Source organism: Loxodonta africana, chromosome 9, assembly GCF_030014295.1.
Source record: "Loxodonta africana isolate mLoxAfr1 chromosome 9, mLoxAfr1.hap2, whole genome shotgun sequence".
In the NCBI taxonomy this organism is placed as follows: domain Eukaryota; kingdom Metazoa; phylum Chordata; class Mammalia; order Proboscidea; family Elephantidae; genus Loxodonta; species Loxodonta africana.
In genome coordinates this window covers 96,103,387-96,121,016 of record NC_087350.1, presented here as the reverse complement: position 1 = coordinate 96,121,016, position 17,630 = coordinate 96,103,387, and the positions used below count along the sequence as shown (strand labels likewise).

General features: G+C 40.4%; 1 long non-coding RNA gene across 1 annotated transcript in view; it reads left to right on the top strand.

Moving 5' to 3' along the window:
* The window catches only part of LOC135232313 (uncharacterized), a 31,101-nt gene that overhangs the window by 11,297 nt on the left and 2,174 nt on the right, over nucleotides 1–17,630 (top strand). The window contains exon 2 of the long non-coding RNA XR_010322851.1: nucleotides 1,300–1,498. This is a non-coding gene — a long non-coding RNA (uncharacterized LOC135232313). The remainder of the gene's footprint in view (nucleotides 1–1,299; nucleotides 1,499–17,630) is intronic.

Sequence of the window (17,630 nt, the reverse complement as noted above, 5' to 3'; positions counted from 1 at the left end):
TCACATAACTCTGCAGGCCTAAGTCTCACCCCTGGAAATCCTGAGGATCTGAGATAGGGTACCCCAAATATGCATTTTTAAAGCTCCACTGTGGGTCTTAATACATAGCCAGAGTTAGACCTCTGTGTCTTAGTGAGAAAGGGTTAATGATTGAATAAAACTATGCCCATAAAATGTAGCCTATAGTAGCCTAAGGGATCTATGGGATGTGCTCTAATAGTTCTTTAGTAAGCCCAAGAAAGGAAATGCAGGATTGTTTTTGTTCTTTTCAATTAATTCTTTATTTCCCAAAGCCCAACTTTAGAAATCCTTTCCTGGGCCCCTAAGGCCCTCAAAACATGGTAGATCCACTTGACATTCCTGTAACAGCTCCCTGAGGGCACAGACTATCCTTAACTGAGGCAGCCATTTGGTGATTCCTTAGATACCTGTCACACAAGTGGACGCGCATTCCCTGGGCACAGCCATTCATTGAGTGTGGGGTATGTGTGTGTGTGTGTGTGTATGTGTGTGTGTGTGTGTGTGTGTGTGTGTGTGGAGAAAGAGAGAAAGTCTGTGAGGTGCTAGACTCTGAGGAGATAGCAGTGAGCAAAGTAGACAAAAATGTCTGTCCTCGTGAAGCTCACATTCTATAAGAGGAAGTCAGGCCATAAAAAACTAAATTCATTGTCTGTCAGAAGGTGACTAGTGCTCTGGAGGAAACTAAAGCAGAGAAGCAGGATATAGGGTAATTTTATGGGGTAATCAGGCGATGCCTCACTGAGAGTCCTGCTCTTTGGTTCTGTCATGTGATAAACATTGTTTTCATGAAAATTGTGTTTTACATCAAGAATGTGCCAAGATAACTTCAGAAAGTTGCCTTCTCCTTTGTTTTTCCTCTCGCCCAATCATTCGTGGGAATCTAAAATTGCACAGTCCAATGTGATAGTTGCCAGCAGCATGTGCTATTTACATTCGAATTATTTTCAATGAAATGAAATTTACGAGTCGATGCCTCAGTCACACTAGTCACATTTCACGTGCTCAACAGCCACCTGTGGCTTTTGTCTACTATTCTGGGTAGCACAGAAGACATTTCCATTACTGCAGAGTAATCTACTAGACAGCACTGCGTGGATTAAAGCAGCTCAACAGGTTACACAACGGAAAATTGTTATCACTGGATATCAATAACATGGGATCGAGTACTGATTACAAGAGGACCTCTCCTGAAGAAAACATACAGGACTAATATAAAACATAATATAGAAGATAATCAGACATTTCTAAATATTGCTTCATTTTCTAAAATGTTCCCAGGACCTCACAATGGGCAGATCGGATAGAGGAGCTACAAGGCTATGGGGACCATGTTCTGAATCGGAGATGACAAGGAGGTTTAATTCCAAATCAGTTGGTACCGTTCCCCTAGAGTGAGAAGGATTCTGAGGCTTCAGCTGGCCTAGGTGGAGGGAGTGCTGTAATCAGCTAGCAATGTCTGCCAAGGAATGGAAGAAAGGTGAGTTGCCATCGCCATGTAAATACTAGATAGCTTAGGTATGTGTCTTGTTTGCTGGAGTATGAATGAAGCAGCATTTAAGTCTGGAGTGGATGAGGGTAAATTAAACCTGAATGGTGACCACAAGGAAACCCTGGTGGTGTAGTGGTTGAGCTATGATTGCTAACCAAAAGGTTGGCAGTTCAAGTCTACCAGGCACTCCTTGGAAACCCTATGGGGCAGTTCTACTCTGTGCTATAAGGTTGCTATGAGTCAGAATCAACTCAGCGGCAAAGGATTTTTTTTTTTTTTTTTTACCACAAGCTGACTAAAGAGGAGGCTGGAAAGAATGACGAGGTAATTTCTCCAGGTCAGTACTGTTTTTACAACAGATATTGTAAATACGTCCCTGGGTGTTGCAAATGGGTAATGTGCTTGGCCACAAACTGAAAGACTGGTTTCAAGTCCACTCAGAGGCATCTCGGAAGAAAGATGTGCCAATCTACTTCCAAAATATTAGCCATTGAAAACCCTGTGAAGCATAGTTCTTCTCTGATACACACGGGGTCCCATGAGTCAGAATCAACTCTATGGCAACTTTTTTTTTTTTATTGCTATTACTTACTGTAAATATATTTATAAAAAACAAAACAAAACAGCAATTTGTAACACCAAAAATTCTGAGATAGTGATTTCCAATCAAACTTCTAACTCCTGGGGAAGTCCCACAACCTGATAAGGTCCATCTTTATGGAAGAGGAACCTGAGAGAGTTAGATGGGCAAATCTTTCTGTATGGTTGTGAGAAGTCACACATGGAATGAGAAAACTATTTTCTGAAATGTGAAATGACTTCAAAATCCTAAACAAAGCAATTCTAACTGCAGGGCCAGCAAGCACCTACTTTGCCATGAAGGAAAAAGGGGAGCCATTGTCTCTTGGTATTGCTGCTGTCTGCCCTCCACGCTAATGTGGTGCATGTGCTTTGCTTAGTCAGCAGTGGAAAACCACTTCCCCCCTCTGTAGCCTTGAAAATGATAACCACTTCTTGTTCCAGCCTTTTCTTTCAGTTTTATTTTCCAGGTCTTAGCTCATGATTGCCCCCTGGGTTTCCGTATTTTTTTTTTTCAATTGAAACAATAGTTCCTGCCAAAAAGAAAGGACCTGAAAACATAGCTCTTCATCACATATTTGGTAAATCCCCTGCTCTCCATTGATATTCAGAATTTAGGGATTAAATTACAAGAGCACCTGAAAGTGCTGCTTTTTAAAATTTTTTGTACAAGCCTGGGTATAAAAACCGTTTCCATGCAATTTATTGAGGAAGACTTTTGAATGGAAAAGGATAGAGTCCACTGAAATGAATACTTCAGTGAAACTGATGTTTAACAGCTATCCTGACATAAAGAGCTGATTTCATTAGAGCGCTCTAAATTGTGGTTGCTGTTAAACATTTTAAAACAAATGGCTTTTCCTAACAGTAAGAGAAGATGACCCTCAAGTTCCTGTGTATGAAGAATTCCTTTGATGGCACCCAGGAAATTCTGGTTGTAGCACCCTCTCCTCCTTTCTCCGTCAAGTCTTTAATTCCTGCTTCTCATCAGCTTGAAAGTCTATTTGTATTTAACATAATGGAGACAGGTACACGGATGCTCGTAATAATTTTTCGGTTTTCCTCCTCTCAATCTTACATAGTCTCTCATTACTAGAGTTTAATCTGTGTTTGAGCAGAGGTAAGTGACCGATTTAGCCAGTTATAACAATAGCTAACATTTGCCAAGTACATTCTATGTATTGGGAATTGTGCCGACAGATTTAGGTGTAAGGAAGCTGAATCTCAGAAAGGTTAAGACATTTGTCCACGGTCACATAATCTATAAATGTTAGAGTTAGGGTTCAAATGAATTCTTTTTTTAATCCAGACCTTCAATTTTAGATTAATAGAAACTGCCTTTTTTAAACAAGCAGAAAAAGTCCTTTACATTCAATTACAATCTTAAAGAGAGATGGAAAGCAGATAAAATATAAAATCTTTGAGTGATAGAGCTAAAATTCATCTGAGCTCAAGCCTCTGAAATCTTCACTGGGTGCCTAAGAAGCCCTACAGACTGATTTGCCCGAACTCGCTAGCTGGTGATTCGGTGGTGGAATTCTCCATTTCTATCCAGGAGATTTGAGTTTGATTCCTGGCCAATGCACCTCATCTGTAGCCACCATCCACCTGTCAGGAGAGGCTTGTGTGTTGCTATGACACTGAACAGGTTTCAATGGAGCTTCCAGACTAAGACTAGGAAGAAGGGCCTGGCAATCTACTTCTGAAAATCAGCCAGTGAAAACCCTATGCGTCACTGTGGTCTGATTCACACCCGATCATGGGAATGGTGCCGGACTGGGCAGCCTTTCCTTCCGATATGTATGGGGTTCCCATGAGTTAGGGGCCAACTCAAGGAAAGCTAACGAACAAGCTAGTGGAGGAGAAAGGAAAAGTGTCCAAGCCTCCTGTATATTCTATGATGAAAGCTTGTGTGTGGGTAATTATGTTTTTAAAATTACATTGAGATATAACATATTACCCTTATGTGATTGTCCGAAATTAGGTTGCCTGGACTTATAACTATATCAAGCAGAGTTTTCTTTCATGGCTATCAGCGGCTCTGTGTAGTATATGGAGTGTCAAGATACAGGTAGGGCCAGTGATTCATTAGAATTGTGATAAGACTGGAGACAACATATTTTAGTCTTTAAAGCCGAGATGGCTTTATTATTATTTAATGATTATAGAAGTATTTCCTGCTCGTTGTTAAACATAAGACACAGAAAAGATACGACTAAGGAAATCCATTCATAAATCTATCTCGCAGCCACAGTCACTTAATTATTTTAATGTACATAATTCTAGACTTTATGCACACGCACATCTAGTTTCTCACAAAATGAGATTATACTCTGCACAGAGTTTTAAATGTTGGCTTTGTCACTTAATAGTATGTTGGCTTTGAAATACTTCTATGTACGTAAAGATATGGCTTAATCATTGTTAGTAGCTATATAGTATTCCATTTGAAACCTTAGCATAATTTGTTTAGTTCATCTTCTATAGTTATAAATTTATATTTTATTCCCAAATTCTGGACATTGTAAATTCTGCTCCAATAGACATATTTGTATAAGCACCTTTTCAAAATCTGTCTAATTATTTGTTTAGGAGAGAGTTCTGTATTTTTTTTATACAGAGCTCAATACAAAGGGGAACACCGACTTTTAAGCTTTTGGTAGCTGTTTTCTCTTTCCCGCCAATGTCAGTTGTTGCTAAATATTTGAATAGCATACCCGAAAATTATGTTATTTTGTATTCAGTGCTTGTTTCTTTTCCCAATGTTGAGTATTTTCTTCTTCGTATTATTATTACATTTAAAACATGGAGTCAGTGACCACCGGCTGCTTTTCAAGGCTAATGGACGGTGTTTGACATTCATAGCGCATTTTACAGATAATTTCCTACATCTTTCTAAAAAAGAAAATTCTTTCAAAATAAGTTAAAAGTAGGCATTCTTATTCTCACTTTACAGAGAGGAAAACTGAGAAGAAAGGACATCAAAGGGACTGAGCTTAGAGCTTCCATTTTCTGATTCTTCGAACTGGCCCTGGAAAATCTTTATGAAGCCCATGTTTATTTTTTAATCTCTCTTCTTTCTGTCTGTACTCTTTCTCCATCTGGGCTGGGATCCCTTATGTTATCCTTCACGCGCCCTCACAGTCACTTTCCCTAGGCCTTATCAAAACCTGCTTTCAGGTAGACAGACCAAATTTAGAGACGTTTAAGTATTTTTGTTATTGTTAGTTGCTGCAGAGTTGGCCTGGACTCATGGTGTCCCCATGCACACCTGAAGAAAATGCTATCCAGTCCTGCATCATCCTTGTGATTAGTTGCAGATCAGACAATGTTCCATTGTGATCTATGGGATTTTCATGGGCTGGTTTTCAGAAGTAGATTGCCAGGCCTTTCTTCCTAGTCTGTCATAGGCTGGAACCTCTACTGAAACCTGTTCAACATCACAGCAATACATAAGCCTTCACCGACAGATGGATAGTGGCTGCACTTGAGGCGCATTGGCCAGGAATTGAACCCAGGTCTCCCGCGTGGGAGGCAAGAATTCGACCACTGAACCACCGCTGCCTGCCATTGAGGTCTGTTGTTTTTGTTTGCTGTCCAGTTGATTCCAACTCACAGTGACTCTATAAGACAGAGTAGAACTGCCCCATAGGGTTTCCTAGGCTGTCATCTCTACGGGAGCAGATTGCCAAGCCTTTTCTCCCGAGGAGTCACTAGTAGGTGCAAAGCACTGACCTTTCGGTGAGCAAACAAGCGCTTAACCATTGCACCACCAGAGCTCCTTCCATTGAGGTCTACATAGCTAAAATACCTGCTCCCTGTGGCCATTTAAATCAATTCACAAACATTTGAGACAAAGCAATGAAATTTTAACAGCTGAATTTTAAACCTAAGGCAAAAAATGGGCAAGTTTTTTTTTTTTAATTGTGCTTTAAGCGAAAGTTTACAGCTCAAGTTAATTTCTCATACAAAAATATATACACATATTGTTTTATGACATTAGTTGCAATCCCCACAATGTGACAGCACACTCCCCCTTTCCACCCCGGGTTCCGTATGTCCATTTGACCAGTTCCTATCCTTTCCTGCCTTCTCATCCTGCTTCCAGACAAAAGCCACCCATTTGGTTTCATATATCTGAATGAACTGAGAAGCACACTCCTCACGTGTATTGTTTATTTCATAGTCCTGTCTAATTTTCGGGAATGGTTTCAGTTCTGGGTTAACAGAGCACCTGGAGGCCAAAATGGTCAAGTATTTTTAAGACACCAGGATCTCGGTGTAAATTTTGACTTCTGTTCTAAAAGAACTGAAAGTCTTTTGATTTCATGTTCTGAAAGATAATAAACGTAGCTTATCTATATTGCTACCACTCACCTCTTTTCTCCCAAATTTTGTTGAGTATTGTTAAAGATATAATTTTTTTTTAAACTTTTACCTATTTTCCATTCCTTCTTCCTTATAAACAGAGACAGTGTGTCCAGCTATAAATACTCCCCAGCCTCCATTTGGAAGATGAGGAATTCTGGGAAAGCATCCATTTTCCTTTTTTGCTAAAACATAGAGGCATTGCCTGGAGATGTGACAGCCATGTTATGAGAACATGAGGTGACAAGTATGACAGTGATGCAATAAAAATGATAAGAGAAGAAAGAGAGCACCGAGTCCCAGATACTACTGCTCTAGCTGCCTACTTATGGATCTATTGTAGATAAGGAATATAAACCACTCTCAGTGAGATAGGTTGACACAGTGATTGCAACAATGGGTTCAAACATAGCAAGAATTGTGAGTATGGCGCAGAATCGGGCAGTGTTTCATTCTGTTGTACGTAAGGTCCCTGTGAGTCAGAACCGACTTGATGGCACCTAACAATGACACAACTGTTCAAGTTACTGCTAATAAGGTTATTTATTACTTGTAGCAGAACACATTCCTAACAAAAACACAAAACAAACCCGTTGTCATCGAGTCGGTTGCAACTCGTATCGGCCCTATAGGACAGAGTAGAGCTGCCCCATAGGGTTTCCAAGGAGTGCCTGGTAGGCTTGAACTGCCTACCTTTTGGTTAGCAGCTGTAGCTCTTAACCACTACGCCAGCAGGGTTTCCGCATCCTTAACAGAAAGTTATATTATTTTCATTCTTCATTGTTAACTTTATATTATTGTTGTTGGGTGCCATTGAGTTGCTTTGGACTCATCGCAACTCCATGAAACAGAGTAGAACTGCCCCCATCGTGTTTTCTTAGCTGTAATCTTTGCGGAAGTAGATTGCCAGGTTTTTCTCCTGCGGACCCAATGGGTGAGTTTGAACTGCCAACCTTTCTGTTAGCAGCCAAGCACTTAACTGTTTGTGTCATCAGAGCTTCCTTGGTAACCTTATAAGTATAATTTAATAATACACTTGTGAGAATAAATATGAGTATAAATGATAATTTAAATCTCTATTTTTTATTTTATTCACATTTGCCATTATCTCATGAATCATCTATAACAACTTGTTTACTGTTATTTCAAAAAGGAAGAGGTAAAAGATAGAGGTTATCTGCCATCTTGAACCAGGAACTTCACATCGTTTTATGATTTTTAAGCTAATTGATTCAAGTTTCATATGACCTATCCCAAGAGTGCTCTCTTCATACAACCTATTCCTAGAGTGTTCCTGTGGGATACTCCCTTTCTCTCATATAGTTTAGATGCACCAAAAGCCAGTTCTTCTTCCAACTCATATAAACACAGGTAATTGGAAGATTTGATCCTTCCTTGGGCCCATTCCTTGTTGCCCTTTTTAATGTTGCCGATCAATAACACTGCCAAGTCAGAGGCCCTCCTATTGTTGCTGCAGTGCCGGGGCCATAGCCCAACAGAAGTCTCTCAGGGATTAGACAGGTAATATAAGAGGATACCCCCTAACACGACTACATTGGCTAACTATTGTGACCACTTACCACTATAGACCTGACTTGTAATGCTGAAAGTTTTAAGTGTGTATCCACATTTAGCTATTATTTCCAATGCATACCTCAAAAGTAAGGATGACTGGGTCAAGAGAGATGGATTCTCAGTCACACAAAGTGCCCAGAAGAAGCTTTTTCCCCTTTTGTGTGGTGCTCAGCCACCAGCCCAGGCTCCCCCATCTCTCGTGGTGAGCTTCCTCTTGGGGAGCCCTTGATGATCTCCTGGCAGAGTCTGTACCCATTAAAGCCAGAACAGAGTCTTTGGAATTTTGTTTCTTTTTGGCTGGGGCTATCTCAGTTCTGGGGGATCATGTATTAAAAAAAAAAAATTTTTTTTTTTTTTATGGCAAAATAAAATTACTTGCAGCCAGGAGATTGGACAAAGATTGCCTAGAGTGGAATAAAAGGGAATTTTAAAAAGGGTTCACTTTTCACTCAAATCTATAATGCATGCATTCACGTGTTTACTTATTCAACAGAGGTTAACAGGCTGTGTATTATACTGAAGTAGTTTTGGAGTCAGAAAGACCAACCTGGCCTTGAATTCTCCCCCGGTTTTTTTTTTTTTTTTCTTTACTAACCACTGAACTTAAAGCAAATTACTTAATTCTGTACTACTCAGTTTTCTCTTCTTAAAAATGATGAAAATACTATCTTACAGCAACTCAGGGGTTAGTGATGATATATATATAATAAGGATATGATACCAGAGTTGCCCACCACCCATGTCCCAAGCCAGGGAGAAACATAATAAGAGGAGGACAGAAAAGAGTCCTGGTAGGATTGAGTCTCCAGTTCTTGTTCTTGAGGTCCTCAAACTGCCCTTCCTGCAGCAATTACTTTAATGCTATCTCTGAGTAATTCCATCCTCCCAATAATCTGTTATTTATTTAAGGTGGTTGGAGTTGAGTTCCTATCACTTTCAGCTCGAAGTGCTCTGAGGGCGACTGCTGAAATTCTCGTCTTTACTTTGGGGGCATGTGGATTGTTGGGTGGGAATAAAGAAGACCTGAGCAGGCTGAGGGAGTGAAGGCAGGCTTGTCACTGTGATCAAACCAGGTTGGCCTCTGTGATTTAGTGTCTGCTTCACCAGCTAGGGAATCAACCTTGGAAGTTAAGAAGGACTCCCCTCCGTTCTCTGTTTTTTAGCATCTCTCTCATGCCTCTGTGATTGCACTTATCACCTTGCCTTGTAACTGTCCATATTCTTCAATGAGATTGAACTCCCTGAAGCAGGCACCCTGTCTTTAATGTCCTGTAGTGATAAGCTGTCCAGTTTACATGTGCAAAATGAATAATGTATATATAAATACAGAGAAAATTAAGGACTTCTCAGTTGTCACTGATGGGAATGTGTCCTAAATACAGTCACCACCCTTCCCCCTGTTAATCAATGAAAGAGTTACTGAATAGTACCATTGCCTTAACCAATTAAATTTTTACCTACCTTTGAATTCTGCCTCTGCTATTTACTAACCATTTAAGTCAGAATCAACTCGACAGCAACGGGTTTTTAGAGCAAATTAAGTTTTTAATGTTCAGATCTCTAATCTGCTCTCTGACAAGTCTATTTTTTGAAATTCACATACTGCCTTAAGAAACATGTGATACATGAAGAGGGTATTGTGACTAAATGGTAGGCACCTAAGTTAGCTATCTGACCTGGAAGGAAATAATATCACAACTGGTTGAGGATCATTGTTTTGGAGCACCTGCAGACCTTATGACTGTATGGTCAGACCTGGGGAAAAGCCTGTGAAAACACATTCCTTCTATTTTGGTTTAGTTAATGGTGGTCCAGATCACTGATAGCCCGTTCTTTTCTGGAGACAAAATGTGTTCCACATACGACTAGGTAGGTGACCACTTAAAAAGGTGACCACTTAGTATGGTGCAACTGGACAACTCATTCCACAGGGAAAGTCTCAGCCAAGTTGATCAATGAGAACAGTTATTGAGGTCAACAAATCAGTATTGTAACTTGTTCTTCCACAATTTCTCTCCATTACTATTTTCTCTTTGTGTTACAACCGGTTATCACTTCCAGCAAATCAGAAGAAAAAAAATCAGGAGAGGTTTTAGACTTGTTGATGGAAAACTTGCTACCTGTGAATGAGATAATGTCTCCTTGGAAGTTATCTCAGCTTGATAGTCCATCATCATTACTTAGAACCTTTAGAAGGTTTAGTGACTGAATGTCCCCATTTACTTAGTTTGTGAGTTACCTGTGTTTTTTCATTTCCAAGGAATGATCAGATAGGGAAGCAAGACAGAAAAAGGGACAGAGGCTCATTACGCTTGGTAACAGCTCCCTGTGATAAGACATCTAAAGATGTCATCTTTTTTATTTTGCCATTTATATGGCTGGGCTACCAGGGGATGGGGAGTGAGGGCCAGCCGAGAAGTCCTGTATAGAGGCACCAAACCTAGTGATATTTCCAGTGAAAGGCTGGATTCAGGCAATGATGGCTGTGAAATTGTACAATGAGAGATAGAAAGTTTATTGGATGTGGAAGATAGATAGAATTGATTCTAGAATCAGTTTGAAGATAAGATTGAGTCTAGGCCATTTTCTCATTTTACAAATATGTTTTAGATACCCACAGGCTTTGAGCTGGGTTCCATTTTATTGACCAGACAATTATATGACCATGCTGTTTTTAAACACATAAAAGAAGAACAATTGTATGAGTTATTTGAGATTTTGTACAGATTTTATGAAATCCTATTTAAGCATCACCCAAAAGAACCCAGTGTCCTCGAGTCGATTCCGACTCGTAGGAATGGGGTATTTTATAATAGAGGAACTATGTAATAAGTAAAGAGAATAATACATAACAATTGCCTGAAAAGAGGGGGTGGGTGGAGCTATCATTTATTGAACACTTACCATATGCCAGGCATTGTGCTTGACAAGAAGGCACCCTAGTCGCACAGTGGTTAAGCACTCAGCTGCTAACCAAAATGTTGGCTGTTCGAACCCACCAGCCACTCTGTGGGAGAAAGATGTAGCAGTCTGCTTCCGTAAAGATTTACAGCCTTGGAAACTCTATGGGACAGTTCTATTTTGTCCAATGGGGTCACTATGAGTCGGAATCGACTCCATGGCAGTGGATTTTGGCTTTGTCCTTTAACCTACTTATAAAGATTACAGAAAATATAATGGATAGACTAATAGCTTTTGAAGATTTCTATGACATTTTATTTGACTGATGTACACTTTTGCTTTGTGGCAGTGTTTTCAGGACAGTTTAAGTTGTCTGTGCTGAGCTCCATGCTGCTGCAGCTAGAGGAAGCTGGGGCAGAGAGGGTGGTCCCTCTCTCAGGAGGAAGGGAGTTTATAAACTTCATTCCACCCCTACTGAAAGTAGTAGCTAGGGGAGAAGGAGAAAGGGTATTCCATCTTCCTCTGCCACCAGAGCCTGAATTTCACCAGAGCTATGGCTGCTAACCAAAGGGTCAGCAGTTCGAATCTGCCAGGCGCTCCTTGGAAACTCTATGGGGCAGTTCTACTCTGTCCTATAGAGTTGCTATGAGTCGGAATTGACTTAACGGCACTGGGTTTGTTTTTTTTTGTTTTTTTGGTAAGACTCTCTAAAGGTGGAATTGTTGTTAGTTGCCATTGAGTTGTAAGCCCACCTTTTAACCTAGTGTCTGCTATTCAGTGTGAACTTAGGAAATGTTTGCTGAATTGCAGTGAAGGGCAAAATATGCACCTCTAAGAAGATGTAGTTTTTAAATAGAAAGAAGAGGGCAATTTAACTCTGAAGCCCTAGCTATCTTCCTATAAAGATTCAGCTGAGGGGACCTCATTACCACCAAGCAAGAAGAGCCAGGAGTGGAGTGTGTCCTCTGGGCCCAGGGTCCCTGAGCCGAGAAGCTCTTAGACCAGGGAAAGGTTGATGACAGAGACTTTCCCCTAGAATCAATGGAGAGAGAAGAGTTTCTCCTGGATCTGGTGCCCTGAATTTGGACTTCCAGCCTCCTAGACTGTGAAAGAATAAATTTCTGTTTGTTAAAGCCAAAAAAAGATTCAGCCGAATCCCCAACTTGAAGCATTCAGTGGTGAGGTTGTAAGCAGCTTCATAAATCCCTGACCTTGGTGAGGGCATAAACATCAGCTAGCACTGGAAGAGCAGGGAAGGGACAAGATGGTATGGGTATCTAGTACCTCTCCACACTTCTAAGGCCAGGCAGACATCTGGAACACCCTTCACAAAATTTGGGGTGAAGAAAAAGTACAGCTGGGTTGCTTGAAAAGGTGGTAAAAGTATGTGAGTGGGTGGGTGCTTTCTAATTTATTTTCCAATCCCCTTCAGCCCTATTTCAAGGCTCAAATAACCTAAACGTGTCACCTGGCTTCAGGCTTGGCTGAAGTAATCTTTGGGAACATGTTTCTGTTTCTCTTTCCCTCCTGCTGTGCTCTGAGCTGTCTTCTTTCTTAAGCATTTTTTTCCATTGTAGGACACTTCAGGCTCACCAGTGTGCAGAGCACAAGCTGTGTGGCTAGATGTGGCAGTCCTGGCTCCAGGCTTACAGGGGAGCAGGTACCTGCCATGGCAGATGGAGTTCGGCAGGTCCAGCAAAAGTCCTGCCTGTTACTCATGACCTCTGCCTGGGTCACGTATCTAATCTTGACCAACCACTGTAGCAATGGAGATACCAGTGCTCTCAGTGGCCCAGGCTGGATCAAATACCCATTTCCAGAGTTGGGCATTGCCCAACTTTGATAGCAGTAGGTGGTGACCTAGATGCCAGGCAGGCAACAACAGATGTTCAGAGTAATAGATAAACAGCTGAGCCCAGCTCTGATGCAGGGCAGGAGCTCAACAAAGTCTGCTTCTCCTTCCTGTTCACCCTTCCCCACGGCCTGTTTCATTACTTATCTTTTTTGATGTGTGAAACAATTGGTCTTGCTTCTTAAATAAATTTCGGGGGGGGGGGGAACGCTTTATAAAAATGTTGACATTGGAATTTCAGAAATGTCTGGTTTATACTTTGTAATCATGTATACTGAATATACTTTCCCTGTGTCTATAAATATGACTTTGGTGAAAATTACATTCATTTAGACCTCGTTATGAGTGTAATACTGTTTTCAGTCATCTAATTACTATGCATTTGCTTTTTGTGTGAGAGTTTTGGAAGGGTGCTCCAGAAGTCCATTTAATTTTGTGTAAGAAATTTCTAGGCTTTTTATTTATTGAGAATCTTCTATAGGCAAGACCCTGTGCTGGATCTCATCATACATCCTGTTACTGCATTTAGTTCTCACAACAGTCATGAAGGTTTTGGGATATGATTATCTGTGGTATAGTAGTTAAGAGTTTGGCTGCTAACCAAAAGTTGCAGATCGAACCCACCAGGCGCTCCTTGGAAACCCTGTGGGACATTTCTACTCTGTCCTATAGGGTTGCTATGAGTTGGAATCAACTCACCGGCAATGGGTTTATCTCTAATTTAAGTAACTTGCCATAGCTTATACAGCTAGAACCCACATTAGCTCTTAGGTTTGTATTATTCTATGTACATTCCACTTGAATATGACAAACTTTTTTTTCTTTAACAGCTGGACTTTTAACTCCACAGATATCCAATTCATGCATTCTTGGATTAGTAAGTCATTTTCTGCTTTGAAAACTACTTGTTTTACTGCTGGATTTTCAATTAAAAAAAAAAAAAAAAGAGCTAAATCAGGAAGTGACGGGAAAGAGAAATTTGCTGTGTTTCTGTTAAACAGTGTAGGTAGGCCTCTAGTTCTTACCCTTTCCTGTGAGATAATGAAAGCAACTGGTGACAGACTTGAAAAGGGAAACGGCAAACAGAGCCTCCTCGCTAAGGGATAAAGACATAGTGGTCGAGAGAAGGAAATGCAGACTCGCCAGGGAAAACTGTGACTCACGATTCTCAGACGGTTGCCTCCAAAACCCTTGAGGGAAAATACTCTTTCTAGAGGCTGGCGAGGGAGCAAATGGAAATTCCGTACTATTTTCTTTAGAGATAGAGAGACAGTCCGCATCTGAATGGGTATGGAAGGGAAACCAGCTGCTTGAGTAAAGTCAGCAGACCCTTTGGAAAAGGTCCCCACTGGCTACTGGACGATAGTGGCACTTAGAGCAAAGCCTGGAGCTAGTGTGCCAGCTTGCATGAACCACTGGGTCATAGATCTTTTTGTTCCTTCTCAACTTACGACATCCATGCTGTCTAGTTGGATAAAATAACGTTTTGGAAGATAGTAGATGATTAGGTACCTGGGTGGGGCAAATGGTTTGTGCTCAACTGCTATCTAAAGATTAGCAGTTAGAACCCACACAGAGGTACCAAAGAATATAGGCCTTGAGATTTGTTTCTGTTAAGATCACAGCCAAGATAACCCTGTGGAGCAGTTCTACTCTGTAACACATGAAGTTGCCATAAGTCCGAATTGACTCAATGTCAACTAGCAACAACAGCAACAAAAGGTAGTTAATTATGGATATTAAGCATAATGTCTCCAGAGTTAGACCTACATTCCAAGTATGTCTCTATTCTTTCTCAACTGTGGGCTTGGACAAGTTACTGAACCTCACCGAGCTTCCATTTCTCATCTATAAAAAGAGGATAATCTTGCTTTCCTCATAGGGTTCCCTGGAGGCTTAATAAAATGGCATATGTAACACACTTATCAGAGTCCCTTAAGAAATGTATTCTCTTATTGTCATTTTTGCATCATGTTATTAATGCAAATATTTGCATTGTAAATATATAACCAAAAAATAATTGCCTTCAGCACCAGGTTTGAAATCTGCAATTTGAAATGTACTTGGTACAGTACTTGATGTGTAAAGTGCTCTGGGCCTTTTGCAGAGTTTTGGTGTGTAAGGATATTGATTACCTTCTGTGGCAACGTTTTACAATATGAAGGACTATTGTGCATGTAACATAAATAAAAACCTCTAATAATCTAACTGCTGACAATGATTAACTTAGGCTATTTTTTTTTTATAAGGTAATTTTCTAAGGGTCTGTCAAATTAATCCTATCTAGGAATTTTATTAGATCTTAAGACATCAAGCAATTTATGTGGAGCCTGACAAAGGGACACAGGTGCTTGGACTCCATTTTCTTTCTTTTTTAATTAATATATTATATATATTTTTTTATTTTTTAAGAGCTTTTTTTTTTGGCTTTAACAAACAGAAATTTATTTTCTCACAGTTTAGGAGGGTAGAAGTCCGAATTTAGGGTGCTGGCTCTAGGGAAAGGCTTTCTCTCTCTCTCAACTCTGCAGGAAGGTCCTTGTCTCTTCAGCTTCTGCTTCCTGGTTCCTTGGAGATATCCATGTGTCTCAGCATCTGTCTTACCCCTTCTCGTCTCTGCTCTGTCTCAAAAGAGATTGACTTAAGACACACCCTAAATTGATACCATCTCATTAATATAACAAAGATAACCCTATTTTAAGAGCTTTAATGAGGCATAATTGCTATATAATAAGTTACACTTGTTTTAAGTGTACAATTTGCTCAGTTTTGACTTATGTATGTTGTTTTTGTTAGTAGCCATCCAGTTGTCTCCGACTCATAGCAACTTTGTGTATAACAGAATGAAATGTTGCCTGCATGATGGAATGAAATGTATACACTCCCTGAAACCATCACCACAATCAAGATAGTGAACATACCTATGTCCTCTCAAAAGTTTCCTCGTGCCCCTTTGTAATCTCTCCATCTTTCTCCTTCCTCCCAACCACACGCATGCTATCACTGATCTAGTTTCTGTCACTATAGATTAATTTGCCTGTTTAGAATTTTATATAAATGGAAAAATACAGAATGTAGGGTTTTTTTTTTTTTTGTCTGTCTTATACTCAGCATAAGTAGCCCTGGCGGTGCAGTGGTTAAAGCGCTCAGCTGCCTATAGAAAGGTTGGTGATTCAAACCCACCAGCCACTCTATGGAAGAAATCTGTGGCAGTGTGCTTTCCTGAAGATTTACAGCCTTGGCCTGTCAGAGACTGGAGAAACCCTGAGGGTATGGCCCTCGCTCCTGACACCCTTTCAACTCAGTAATGAGGCCACTCCTGAGGTTCACCCTTCAGCCAAAGATTGAACAAGCCCATGAAACAAAACAAGACTAAAGGGGAGCACCAGCCCTGGGGCAGGGACTGGAAGGCCAGAGGGAACAGAAAAGCTGGTAATAGGGAACCCAGGGTTAAGAAGGGAGAGTGTTGACATGTTGTGGGGTTGTTAACCAATGTCATAGAGCAATGTGTGTACTGACTATTTAATGAGAAAATTGTTTGTTTTGTAAACCTTCACCTAAAGTTCATTAAAAAAAAAAATTGGAAAAAAAAAAGATTTACAGCCTTGGAAACCCTATGGGACAGTTCTGCTCTGCCCTGTAGGATTGCTATGAGTCAGAATCCACTTGATGGCAGTGGGTTACACTCAGCATAATTATTTTGAGGTTCATTCGTGTTGTTGTATCTATCAGTGGTTCATTCCTTTTGATTGCTGAGTAGTATTTCATGTATGAATATATTACAATTTCTTTACAGTAGGCAAAATTTATTTGTCTATCACGAACATCTCAGTTGTTTCCAGTTTGGTTACAAATAAAGTGGCTACAAACATTCAAGTACAAGTCTTTCATGGAAATTTCATTTCTTTTGGATAAATACCTAGTAGTGGAATGGCTAGGAGTTCTGGATGGCACAAATGGTTAAGCAATGGACTACTAACAGAAGGGTTGGTGGTTCAGACCCACCCAGCAGCGTCTTGGAAGTAACACCTGGCGACCTACTTCTGAAAGGTCACAGCCTTGAAAACTCTATGGACTGCAGTTCTACTCTGCACACTTGGGGTCACCATGATTCAGAATCAATTCGATAGCAACTAACAATAACAGTGGAATGGCTAGGTCATATGAAAAAAAAAAAAAACCCCAAGCCCATTGCCATCTAGTAGATTCGGACTAACAGTGACCGTATAGGACAGAGTAGAACTGCCCCATATGGTTTCCAAGGAGCAGCTGGTAGATTTGAACTGCTGACCTTTGGGTGTATGTTTAACTTTTTAAGAAACTGTTAATCTGTTTTCCAAAATAGTTGTACCATTTTTGGTTCCAACCAGCAGTGTATGAGAACTCCAGTTGCTCTACATCCTTGCCAAAGCTTGATGTGGTCAGTCTTTTTAACCTGAGCCATTCTAGTAGGGGAGTAGTGTTGGCCCATAGGAGCTCTGGTGGCCAAGTAGTTAAGATCTATGGCTACTAACTAAAAGGCCGGCAGTTTGAATCCACCAGCCGCTCCTTGGAAACCCTAAGGGGCAGTTCTACTCTGTCCTATAGAGTTGCTATGAGTCGGAATCGACCCCATGGCATAGGATTTGGTTTCTTTTTTTTTTTTTTTTGGTTCGGTGTCCATAGTGGTTTTAATTTGCATTTCCGTAATACCTAATGAGGTTGAGCATCTTTTCCTGTACTGTTTCCCATCTGTAGATCTTCTTCAGTGAAGTGTCTGCTTAAATCTTCATTTTTTATTGGATTACTTGTTCTCTAAGTTTTGAGGGCTCTTGATGTATTTATACAAGTCCTTTATCAGATATG